Raw genomic sequence first — 13,675 nt, 5'->3', positions numbered from 1 at the left:
AGCAATAATATAGAAGAATATACACCAGTTGTTCCTAAACACCCCAAGGGGAGTTGGGAACCACTTAAGTGCTTCCAGGGGCAGGGCTAAGGCAGTGACAGGATTCTGAGGATTGTGCCACTGCCAGGAATGGGGGGGGGGGTTTCCTCCTAAACTGCCATCAGCACCGACCTCCAGGATTGCAGAGAGCCCCATGGACGACTCCACAGGACTCCCCAAGCCTCTGATTAACTGAAATAAAACAATTGGAAACTAGTAAGGAGGAAAATCCTCCTCTGTCCCTCACAGTGGCATGAGCCCCTTAAGGGGGGATGCTCTGTTTCCAGTTCCCCTGGTGGGTCACGACCCACCAGTTTGGGAGCTGTTGATATACATGATATGTACAGCTTGAAGCTGTAGTGTGAGAGGGAAGATGATCTCAAATTGCTTGGGGAGAAACTGGTTAGATATCCATAACCACCAACTCAAAAGCCATTCTGGTTATTTTCCTACAATTCATCCCAGTTTGCTACTCTAACTACCGGATGATCAAAGACTCTACAGAACACACTTACCTGTGGTTACAGGAGCATCATCTCTTATGAGTCAATTAAAATGGAACTTGGCATAGGACTGAAAAATAGCCTTTTTAAAAATACCACTGGGAGCAATGCTGTATTAGCAAAGAAATGCACTAAATGACCTGTAAGGAATTTTCCATCTCTAACTTCTGTTACCAGAGCTGCTTTTATTTTATTTTTATTTTTTTAAATTAATGTAGTTTTCAAGTACAATCTGGTCCCTATAGAAAAATAATTAATGAAAGCAAGAGAGAGCTAAGGAACAACATGTTATTGTTAACATTAATCTCTAACTGAAAGGAAAATTATTTTTTTGTCTGTGGGAAAAAACTTTTTTTAAAAAATGTTTAAACCATATTTCTTATAAAATGGAATTTAAGGTATTCCATGCTGTGAAGCTAGCAACATCAAATGCTTGAAAAGTGGTCCTCTTTCAATGTCAGTACCTGGACGTCAGAAGGAAATGTCAATACCTGGATGAAATCAACAATGGAGGGGCTGAGTATGAAGACAGAACCCTGACCAGACAGACAGCCCAGTCACAACCAAACTGCCCATGCCAAAACGGCCACCTCTGTATCCAGCATGGGCAATGAGGCTGCTGGAAGTCTCCCTGAGGTACATTTGTCCCCTTGCCCCAGGGAAAGCCCCAGCAAAATTACTGGAGCAGGCAAATGCAGTCCTGTGTCCATGGATTGGGTCTGGGAGGTGGGATAGGATCTGATAGGAGATTCTCTCACTGTCCCTGCCCCTTCCCAGGCCCAGTCTGCCCACCCTCTTCCTGCACCATCCTCCTCTACCCTGTTACAACCCTTCCTGCCCTCCCCCCAGCCCAGAAGCCTCCATGTCATTCAGTGTAGTACTTATCCATCTTAGCACCCACTGCCTTCCCCACTGGCACAAAAGGCCAGTGCCCACCCACGCAAGCCTTCACACCAGCGTCTGCCTTCACTAAGCCATCTTGAAGGGCTTTCTGGCACTTTTGTAATGGCCATTGCCAGGGCAGCACCCAAGAAACCAGTGCTGCAACCCTAATGGATTGGACTGTGTGTGGCCATAGCCTGGCAATGAAGAAGCACATAGGGTAAGGATAAGAGGCACCATGGAACAACAATCATCATATGATATTCAATTTTTTTCCGTGTTTTAATCAGGAGCACCAGTTCTTGAAGGATCACCAGGTGAGATATCACAAGTGTAACATCACCTCTGAACAAGCACCCAGATCAAGATCTCGGCTGAAGAACTTAACAATCAAGCAGGTAATATAGGAGCAGATGATTATTCAGGTAACCACTGAATATAAAATGATATGCCGCCTCACATATTTCCTCCCACACAATCTAATCTAATTTTCCACTGTTTTTATACTACAATTATTGAAAGCTATCAGCTTTCTATCATGGTGTCATTGTGAATAAATATATTTTTATTGTGCAAGGTTTGGGGGGGCGGGCAATGATGATGTGTATGGCAACAGATGGATATCTATTAGCTAAAATAACTAACTCACATCACTTACTATTAGTACTTAAATTACTAAAAGCCTTTTAGGTCTTCAAAACAGGTTTGGAAATCTCCCAAGAACAAGTTCTTTTATTATTTTTGTGGGAAAACTCTGTCTCTAATTCAGTCAAAAACCACACAGAAACATTCTTTCTCTGGGCATAGGATTTGGCATTCCCAGTTCCAACTATAGCCAGAACCTAAGGCAACAAAAGATCATGAAAAAAACAAAGTAAATGTGAGTGGAAGAGAAGAAATTATCCAAGCTTTCATGATCCTCAGAAATAGGCAATCAATGCTGAGATGCTTTTTGAATGGCATGGGCCACTCATTTTAGCTGAAACTGAAGCCTTCAGTCACATTTTGTAGGGAGTTCTCAAAAAAGATAATATGATATGATAAAAATGTTACCAAATAGCCACATATATGTAGATACAGGTGGGACCAAGGTATCCACTGATTTGGTAGCCACCAATTTGACTTACCACTGATACTGAGGTCCACCTTTAAATGTCTTGTAACAAGGAAAAAAGCACCAAAATCCAATTTCATACCTTCACACTTTAAATAATTATGATTTCATTCCATTAGATTCCATTATTCACCCCATCTAGTGGCTGAATATGGTATGGTGTCTATATCAAAGCATTCTGGGTTGACAATAGAGGTGCAAGAAACCTGGAAGTAGGTCCTTAAACAGTGGCATCACTAGGATTCACGTCACCCGGTGTGGGAGGCCAGTGTGTCACCCCCATGATGGACCTCCTCCCATGCAGTGGGCGGGGTAACCATCACCCTGCCTCTGCTTGTTTTTTGGTTGTACCTTTTGATAGAACAGAGATATTTCAACACGGTTTGTTTCATTGCATTTTGCATGAAATTGCACATCGATTGATATATAATATGATGGTATTATTCCTACAAACAGTGATTTTAGTTATTTTGGTCACTGGTGGTGTCACCCCCCCCCCAAGGGTGTCACCTTACTGATACCTTATTGCAGCAGTTCTCCAACTTTTAGCACCAGGACTCACTTTTTACAATGACAATCTGTCCAGGACCCACTGGAAGTGATGTCATGGCCAGAAGTGACATCATCAAGCAAATTAAAATAAATAATTAAATTAAAATAAAACAAATAATTAAATAAGGGGAAGCCAGCCCTGTTCCATCAAGTTAATTTTCTCTGTAGCCTGCCTGTAATCCTCCCCCCAAATCAACCCTACCCAGTACCCAGTTCAAGTCAAGTTCTTTATTTAAACCAGATCACTATTAGGATCCACACAGCTTTTCAAATCTAAAAAAGAAAAAGAAATTCACCTTACCAGCACAAGCCTCTGTTTATTCTTCTTATGGTGGGGCTGCCATCTGGAGCATTTGTTGAGCTTCAAGTTCATCAGATCAGGACCATTCTGGTGACCTTGTATTCCTCTTTGCCTGACCTGACCACGAGCCAAGGCACATTTGCTTATTCATGACTAAATACAAGCATGTAACTTGGTTTTACTTTCCTTAGGGCAGAAGGAGGAGCCAAAGGCTGCCTTAGAATTGACTGGAAAGGGAGGGGTAAAAGAAAGTGGGGAAGCCTTGGGAGGCGGTTCTTAGCAATCACGCTTTCCAATCTCACTGCTCGGGTGGGCTCCGTTGTTACTTGGGAGGAGGAAGCCTCACTGAATGACCAATTCAAATGGGACTACTTCTGAATAGAGCTGAAAATGATTAGGACATACTGGTAACCCTCCCAACTGCTGTGTGTGACCCTCCTCCCTCTTGCCACTTCTGTCCCCACTTTCACACAGTCTGTACCACCTTCTCTCGCCTTTGGGGACATCTGGGGAGTGTTTAAAGAGAACACACAGACAGACTGGCAGCAGCTCCTTTTTTTCCATGGAGCTGCAGCTGGCTTTTTAAAGGGAAAGACTCATGACTTGAGTCAAGTAGCCAAAACCCTCTGGTCAACTTAGAAAGCCCACTCATAAGGATCCATTTTTGAGTCAAGTCGCGAAGGGTGGAGACTTGTGACTTGACTCAAGCCGCACTGGACTCACCCATCCCTGGATCCAAATACTTATTTAGGGTACAACCAAAAGCTTGCACATACCCCATGGGAATTTTGATTTTCTTTTGAAACAACAGACAGAGAACCAGCTTAGGCAATAACTCCAGCTGACCCTGTCCACCACATGATGTGACTCATGAATGCACACAACCTTTTTGTCTCCTGGTGAGTCAGTCCATGCTGCATAATTGCATGGGGTGAACCATCAAATTGGTATATTGAAAAGCATATGATACAAGCATTTGTATGTAACTCCTCAGGGATGTACACAAGTTGGCTTGGAGCATGTGCAAATCCTCAAAAACCATTTGGGTTGAATTGGAGGATGTTTGTGCATTCCTAATGCAAACCAGCCCCATGTGATATTACAAATCAGTCTTAAAATCAGTTCCAAAGAGGCTTGCAATATCATATGAGGAGCGGGCTGCTCTTTGAATGCATGAAGTTAGGTGTGCAGTTGTTCAGATCCTGTCCATGAATTATTCTGGAATAACTAATAGCGCTGATAAAATTGTACTTCGGTCATACCTGTGCAAATAACTGTTCCTGCAAGGAGTCTATGAGGGGGCCCATAGGGGGTTTATCCACCTTTATTAGCAAAATTGTGCTGCAATTTTTTGAATCACAGAAGAGAACATGGAATCTTATGCAAGTCCCTTCCTCACATGTTATGCGGCTTGCCCAATCACTTAGGCTGCAATCCTAACCACACTTTCCTGAGAGTAAGCCCCATTGAACAAAATAGGACTTGCTTCTGAGTAGACCTGGTTAGGATTGTGCCCTTATTTGTACATGAGAGCCAGCCGTCATGACCACGTTGAAAGATGCCACTATCTTGCAATGATTCAGCTATAGGAACCTTTTTATGTGATACAATGAAGTACTTTATTCAGAGTTGTCAGCAAATTGAAGGTCTGTTCCTTTCAAACACATTTACAGGCAGAAATGTGCTTCTGATCCAAAACATCAAGAGAAGAAACAGAGGAAGGGGGAGGCTTCAATAATTTAAGACAGCCTCCTCATTTGATAATCCTTCACTTTCTAATCTCCTGAAACTCAGGACCTGAGACATTGAAGCAAAGTGCTGGCACCAAATCAGGAAATGAGACATCTGTAGTAGGAGAATGCTGGGTGAGGGGAAAAAAATCCAGAAGGCAGACTGTTCAACAAGACTCTCATATAAACTCTGGTAGTTTCCCTCCTCTTTGGAAAAATGTATTGTTTTGAATAAACTGGGCTTAAGCCATAAAAGATACCTTTTTACCTAGAAAGAACACGCACACATTCATGGTCACCTTACATCAGACTGAACATTTGACTGCCGTTAATTCACAGTTCTGTTTCAATGGTTTGAGGAAATGGGAAATGTTGGAATCCCATTAAAAGTTATTCTAGGACAACAGAAGAAGGAAAGTAAAAAATATACTGTACTGCTATCCTGACTTCTACACTAAAAAAACCCTCAACATAGCAACCTCATCTGTGTCCTTTCTTTATTTCCCCCATCTCTTCTGAGACCAAGCAACCCTACTGCTTTTTTATAATGGGCATGCTTAACTGATTGGGTAAGTAATAGAGGCCACCTGCTTTAAAAGTATGCTGTGCAGAAAAGCACCAGCTGCCTCTTCCTCACAAAATCCTGATAAACCCAGGAGAAAGGATTTCTTGTTATCTCTTCAGAGCATACCTTTTCCAGACTCCACAAAATGTATCCGGAATTAGGGTGGCTGAAAAATACCAAGTTCCTTATTCACTCAGAACCAGCAACAGATTTCTAGTTCATCACCTTTGCAATGTGGGATCCCACAAGAGTCATCCTTGTTTTCGTTGGTGATGCAGACCCAACCAACAAATCAAAAGTGTTCTGCCACCAGCTTCCTTCCAGCTGATAATTTGACCTTTTTACTCCTATTAAGATTTGCACAATGTCCTCGTAGCAACTGCTTGGATTAAAAAGCAAAGTGTTAGAAGATCATGGTGTGCATTTTTATCGTTATGTTAACGTGACCTTCAGAAGCTTGGAAAACGCAACACCAGAATCCACAGAATGCTGGCTATTCATTACTGATCGGTAGTGCCTTTTTGCAACAGAGCTTGAAAATAGCTAGCATTTCACAAGCTTAGTGAAAAGTATCTTCCTGACAGAGCAGCTATATCTCCTGGACAGTATCTCTGCAATACCTGATTTAAAAAAATAACAGCTTCCTATTTGACTGTCATTCCCTAAACATACCCTAAACACACTATGTGTTTTATTTACCGGTGGATCATTCTAGAAAAGTGCATAGGAATTAGGGGCCAACTCCACCTTTCTCATTTGCAGAGGCATAAGAAGTCCAAACTGGCTAACTTAGGAGGGAGACTGCAGCTTCTGGGTTCTCACAGTAGCCCCCCCTTCTCCTGATGTTTCAAGGGGAGCCTGAATGGATTTAGAAGGCTAAAGCTGTGGTAGACCAAACAGTGTATATCATTGGGTCCAATGTGGGCCACAGGCTGCCTGTTTTTGTGCAACATTATGTCCCCTCATGTCCAATTGAATGTACTCACATACACAACTTAAGAAATCCATGCTGGCATGTTTTTCAAGGTATCTCTATGTGCTAGTCCGAAACCTTAGTATCAATACTATGCTGATTTTTTTCCACTTGCACAAATCATAAAAAGGAATATATCAGCGATGGGAAAGTCAGGTGCAGCTTGACTCCAGTCAAGGCACAAGTCTCCACTTCCATGACTTGAAAACGAGTCATAACAGGGGGTACTTTCTGAGTTGCCCAGAACGTTTTTGCTACTTGAAAAGACTTGAGTCTCAAGTCTTTCCCTTTCAAAAACCAGCCATTGAAAAAAAACGGGACTGCTGCTGGAAAAAAATGGATGTGTGTGTGTGTGTGTGTGTCAGAGTTCTCTTTAAACACTCCCCTGCTGTCCCCATTCCATCTGTAAACAAGGCAGGAGAGGGTGGGATGGACTGTAAAGGAGTGGGGACAGAAGTGGCAAGAGGGAGGAGGGTCATGCGCAGCAGCTGTGAGGCTTACCAGGATGACCCAATCCTTTGCAGCTCTACTCTGAAGTAGTCCCATTTTCACCAGTCATTCCATGAGGTTTCCTCCTCCCAAGAAATAACTGAGCCCACGAGTAGCATAGCTAGAGATGGTATAAAGCACTAAGTTTTGCAGGGAACCTCCCTTCAGCTTGCAAAGCACTGTGTGTTGCACAAAGCCTTACTGCAGGCATGCAAACGGTCCCCTCCCTTTCAGAGCAGCGGCAGCAGGTGAGGCAGAACTGTCCTGTCATTGTCAGTGGAAAACCATCTCTGTTGCCCTGCCTGCTTACATCAGAGGAGGCTCTCCTTACACTCCTTACCTGCTTTCTCTGGTGTAAGGAAAGCCTCCTCAGGTGTAAGCAGATGGGGCAGCTGTGGTGCTTTCCCATGGACTATAGCACAATTCTGTCTCACCTGCCAGCCGGCTCTGAAGAGGGCCACTTGCACACCTGTGGTGAGGCTCTGTGCAACATGTAGTGCTTTAGAAGCTGAGGCGAGGCTCCCTGCAAAACTTAGTGCTTTGTACAACCTCTAGCTATGCTACTGGAGCACACAGGCCAGCCATGCAGTTGGAAAGCGTGATCGCTACAAACGGCCTCCTCTCCCTCCCTGGGCCTCTCCAGCCAATTCTAAGGCAAGAACCCCCTTGGGCTCCTCCTTCTACCCAACCTCATCCAAAAAATAAAAATAAAAATAAAAAATCAGAACACCCATCCTTCATTCAATGACTAACAGTTCCTTCAGAGAGACTGCTCCTGCCTACTCCTGCTTACTGCAAAAATAAATATTAACCCTTTCCTGCCTCCTTGCTGGACTTCTCTGCTGCTCACCCAATCTGAATAATGGCCCCACTAGGCTTTTAATGCTGCGAAAAAGCAAGCAGACACAGAAAGACTCTAGTGAGCATGCATGGGGAATCAGCGCCGAGTCAGGTGGCCTCAGACTTGTGTCAATGCCCAAGTCATTGGTGCAGGTGACTCAAGTCTCCACGAGTCAGCAAAAAACGCTGATTTTAGCAACTTGGGCTTGACTTACCTACCAGCGTTCCCATCCCTGGAATATATCCAAAATAGTTTGAATGTATGTTCGTATTAATCTGAAGTTCTTCATTATTTTCATATGGTCAAATTGCTACCGTATTCCTAACACTCGTACATTATGCACCTTGTACATTAAAGAATTAACATTGCAGCATAGATATGGAGATGATGGACACATGAAGACAAAAAGAAAAAGAAAGAAGTTGAACTAAAAATGACTTCAGACATGCCTCTTTCTATTTCGTATCATTTATCCTGGAGCGAAACAATCTGTATTACAGAAAAAGGACCACCGAGGAAGAGTAAACCTTGTAACCTTCAAGGCCTCAGCCTTCTCATAGAAAGAACTGCACTGAGATTGCATTTTAATGAAAAGCAAGCACTAGTTATATTACACACGCCCAGCATCCCAATATTCCACTCGCTCCACATGTATCTCTTTAACATTGAGGTTTCCTGAATTAAAATCTTTCCAGCAGCATAGGAATTGGGGTGAGGGGAGGAGGAAGCATTGCAGCCAGACTTCATACAGTGGAATAGCTGGCTCTGAATAAGTTGCAGATACCAAGAGCGACAAATTTCTAAGAAACTGTTGATGAGGTGAGGTGGAAGAGTGAAGTTAAAATACCTGTTACTGCTTTCCCCTTGGAAAGCAAGCCAGTGCTTACACTGAAATAGAACACCACCCATATCATAGCTGAAGAGTATTGTGGCTTGGTGGCAAGACCACCTCTATAATGGGAAGAGCCACTGCTGTCACTGCAGTGCCTTGATTTAGGTCACTTGTAGGACTTCTTGTTGCTTTAGCGCTCTTTCTTGAGGGACGTGAACTGTAGGCAAAGAGCCAAGGTGGTGTGGTGGTTTGGGAGTTGGACTTAGATCTGGAAGACCTAGGTTCAAATTTCCATTCAGCCATGAAGCTTCCTGGCTGAGCTTGGACCAATCACTCAGCCTCACCTACCTCACAGGTTTTGTTGTGAGGATGGAAGGAAGGAAGGCTATACACCGCCCTGAGCAACTTGGAGGAAGGGTGGTATAAACATGTGAAAAATAAATAGACAATGACAGTGGGCTTGTCTTTATTTGATTGGACATCTTGCTTTTCCAGGATAACTCTTGAAATTATCAACATGCATTTTGCTGGCAAATGATATATCACCTGACGACATGTCAGACTTAGTATTCTTTAATGGACCAAGATTACATATTCTGCTACCAATCATGCCACAATAACCCAATTTATAAGAACTGAGTTGGATGCTTTCATATATGAACCACTCCTCAGTGTTCTTCATATAGCTTAAAAGATATTCCCATGATTCCTATAGCATTCGCACATTTACTTTTTTTCTAATAGGTTTATTCATTGCATCCTCTCACACAGAAATGAATACACATTTTGGGGAAGGGACTAGGGCTGCAATCCTATCCACACTTTCCTGGGAGTAAGCTCCACTGACTATAATGGGACTTACTTCTGAGTAGACATGCATAGGATTGGCCTCTAGGTCATGTGAAGGAACATAAGAAACATCTTTTTAGCATTCAACACTCTCATGAGAAAGCTGATACACGACAAAGCTTCCCAGTGCACATATCCAGAACTAAAAAGATTCTCACATGACCATTCACAAAATTACTGGCACATGTTTGTTGTTGTTTTTTTATTGCAAATATTAAGACCTATGACACAAAGAACCCAAAGTGAGAAGCATTCCTGTCGGGAATAATAAATTAAAGTTATCCAAGCCTTCCATTGTTATAGGACAACATGATGGTACTTTTTGAGCAAATGAACATATGTAATCAGTTAAATTAATTGTGATCTCTTTTCTTCAACAGCCACCTGCCTTCTACTCTAATTTCCACAGAGAATTACTGAAAGCAGAAGGTTGATTGTTTTCTTTCTCAAATAAACCCAAAAAAGCACACCTTTATTTCTCCCATCTTCATCAGTTTCTTGTATTTATTTATTCATCTGATTTTTCTTTCTTACAGTTTAGTCATGCCTTAATAATAATCTATTGCAGTATTTAATACATTCACATTTAATAGCAATGTAAAATGATACAGCTTTTTTTCCCCTACACCAACGTGAGTGTTTGTTAACCCAGGCAACAGTTGTTGGCTTTATGTTTTATGTAATGGTCACAGTACGTAGTAAATGACTGTGCAATATGAACAATTAAACCTTTCTAATTGTTGCAGGGGTTACCATATCCTGCCCATCTAAGCATCTTTTAATTGAAGGACAAAAAAGATCTCTGGCTGATAATATATAGTTTTAAATTGGCAGATAATTATCATACTGGGTTCTGGGGAGAATTCTGCCTAAATCTCAGCATATGTCTTTATGTTAAACAATTAAACTACATCTGGATACAGAAAGCAGACCAGTACATCCCTTGGTGGGCTATGTACAGAAGCAGATTCATGGGCCTGAAGACTCAGAAAGAGAGAGAGAGAGAGAGAGAGAGAGAGAGAGAGAGAGGAGAACATTATAACCTTGGGTTGAAGGGAATTCTGAGATTAAAAAATGAGCAGGTGTTTGGAAGCAAATCCCCACAATGAAATAGATAGTTTTAAACCAGCAAGGGCATTTAAGCAATAATGAGGAGATATCATGCATTTTATGCAAAAGCACCAGAGGAAAAGATTTTGCTACAAGAAAGTGTATACTCATATTGAGAGTTTCCAAATTTAAGCTTGGCTTTCAGCAATTCTTTCCCCTGAAGAACAGTGGCAATGGGAGATGAAAGAAATACTTAGGGCTTGAATAGGCTTAACATTCTCATTTTTGCAAAGTACTTTTTGGCTGTGGGACTTGCAGTTGTTTTCGCTTTGGTTTGGCCCTCTGTCACAGGCAAAACAGACTTTATCCACACACTCAAATCACCAATCATTGTTGAGGGGAAAAAAAAAATTTCTCCCCTTCTTGTTGGTACAAGCAGAATTTAGCCACCTACTGAGCAGTGGGTGGAGCAAATACATTAAGGGAAATACATACATACATACATACACTCTTTTATGTACTGAGACACTTTCTTTATGTACTGTTTTGAAGTGCAGCAAATTAGTATTTCTGTGTATATTTCACATGTAGACACTTTCTCTACTTTTGGTCTTAGAATGAAGATGTGTATATACTTCTCAACATAAACCTCACTAAGAAGGTTTTGTGGTTACATCTGTCGCTAAACTTGTGAAAGGGGAAGGGTATATGTAGAACTTCAAGGGTTGGAAGAAGAAAGCAACAACATTTTGTGCGTTTGATTCGTATCCCAACAATGAATTATTTTTAAATTTGCTCTGTCTGGTCTATATTACCAGGATCTGCTACACTTGCTGAAAAAGACAGCCTTATAACAAGTTTTCCCCCATAAAACTTTCTACCGTGTGCTGGAAAGTGTTTATTTTTCACCTTTTCCACATCATTGGCTTCTGATGGTAAAGAACTATGCAGTATCATTATGGGACAACATAAGAACTGGGCTGTAAGAATTAAAACATAACCTAAATGAACACACAAGTGCTATTATTCTTACAGCCCAATCCTAATCCATGCTGTAACAGGGAGGCCAGCTGGCCTCCCCCATATCCAGCATGGGATTGGGGCTGGCTGCAGTTCAGCACAAAGCAAGGGGAATTGATTCACCTTACTCCGGGTAATTCGGCAGCAGCCCCTGTGGGGCTCCTTAGATCTGCACCACTTACAAAGTGGCACAGATCCAAGCAGCCTGGCACTGTGCCGGTTCACATGGGAGTGGGGAAAGGATTCGACCTAGTGCTGGATCCTAGTCCTATCCTCCACTTGGCCTGGACTGCTCACGGGGCTGCTAGCTGCCCACCCTCCTATGCCCTGGAGTGCCTCTGTTCCAACTTCCCCCTGCCCTCTCCAGAACCCCGTGCCAGTCCAACACGGCTGGCACGAACTTACCTCTCCTCTGGCGCAATGGCACCAGAGTTGGTGTCCACTTACGGCCCTTTTACAACAGCTCCAGGCCAGCATAAGGGACTTGCCCAAGAGTGACTGAGGATTGTACCCATATTCTTATTACTGAGCACTTTTGGCACGAAACATGGCAGAAAAATAGAATGTAAATACGATCAAACAAATAAATGAGTTGAATCAAGTAGCAACTTACATGTGTGACTGAACCACCACAGGTCAAATATCACAGGTAGATTTCATCTCTTATCATGTCATCTTAGACACAATGCCTTTCACTGGAGGCAGTTTACTCATTTAGTTACAAGCAATAAAGACATGAGAATTCAGGCCATATGTATGCATGTGTGAACCGATCCTGTTTAAACACCCTTTTTATATACTCCCAAGTGTCCTTCTCAAGGGAGAGTCTGGGAGAAGGGCAAGGATAAAAAGAATTCATCTACACACTGATACACAAAATTTCATATAGCTACGAATTAAGGTTCAGCAGGAAGAATATAAGGAAAAAAGGCTCAACAGAAAAGTTGCGTTAAATACCATGGAAGGGAAGTAGATGGAACAAATGAAAATCACTTTAGAGCAGGTTTTTATTTACACATTTAGAAAAAAAAAAGGAATATTAGCTTAGCACTGAATGTTGTTAATAGAATGGTACTGACAATAAGTGATGGTAGGCTATGGGGACTGAAAAGGAAGCTCTGCAACAACAGATGTTGAAAAGGTTCTAAATGCATTACTATTTTCAGTACTTGATGGGCCTTTACACTAATTTAGTGGTACTGAATAGTACCAAAAATATCTTTAACAGTGTCTTAAGGTCTCTAGTAAATAATCTCGTAGGGAGCTATAAAACTCTGAAGAACTGTGGATACTAACTATATATGCCTTCTTTATGTACTAACTGCAACAGAAAAGATTCTATATAATGAGACGTGTTTTCTTCAACAGCATATTCAATCACAAGTGAAAAAGAAGATAAAAGCTTGGACTGAATTTCAGCAACCAAAAAAAGGGAATTTAATTTTTTTTTTTTTTTTGCTAGAATCCTTCTCCCCCCAATAAGAAGATGCAAGCTCTCTTGCCACAGCTCCTCCCCACTGGGCCTCGTGCCCGCTTAAGGCTGATTAGTTTCCCTTGTTAAACTCACAAGTGCAGCAAGCAAAAGTCAGAATCCAGTCCCAGTCCACAGATTCCAAGTAAGTCAGTCCAATCAGTTAGAGTTGCCAAATCAGAGTCCAGAGCCAATTAGCTGAGTCACAGTCCAAGGTCAGATTCCAGGTAGTCAGTCAAATCAGTCAGAGTATCCAAGTCAAAGTCCAAAGTCATTAAGCCAAGTCACAGTCCACGGTCAGATTCCAAATTCAATAAGCCCAGTCAGTCACGTCACGTCACGTCACGTCACGTCACGTCACGTCACGTCACGTCACGTCACGTCACGTCACGTCACGTCTTCTCCAACCTGCACTCCTTCTACAACCCACAAACCCTTCCTGCCTCAGGTGCTCCTTATATCTC

This window comes from Tiliqua scincoides, chromosome 4 (genome assembly GCF_035046505.1).
Source record: "Tiliqua scincoides isolate rTilSci1 chromosome 4, rTilSci1.hap2, whole genome shotgun sequence".
Classification (NCBI taxonomy): domain Eukaryota; kingdom Metazoa; phylum Chordata; class Lepidosauria; order Squamata; family Scincidae; genus Tiliqua; species Tiliqua scincoides.
Note: the sequence above shows the minus strand (reverse complement) of the source record.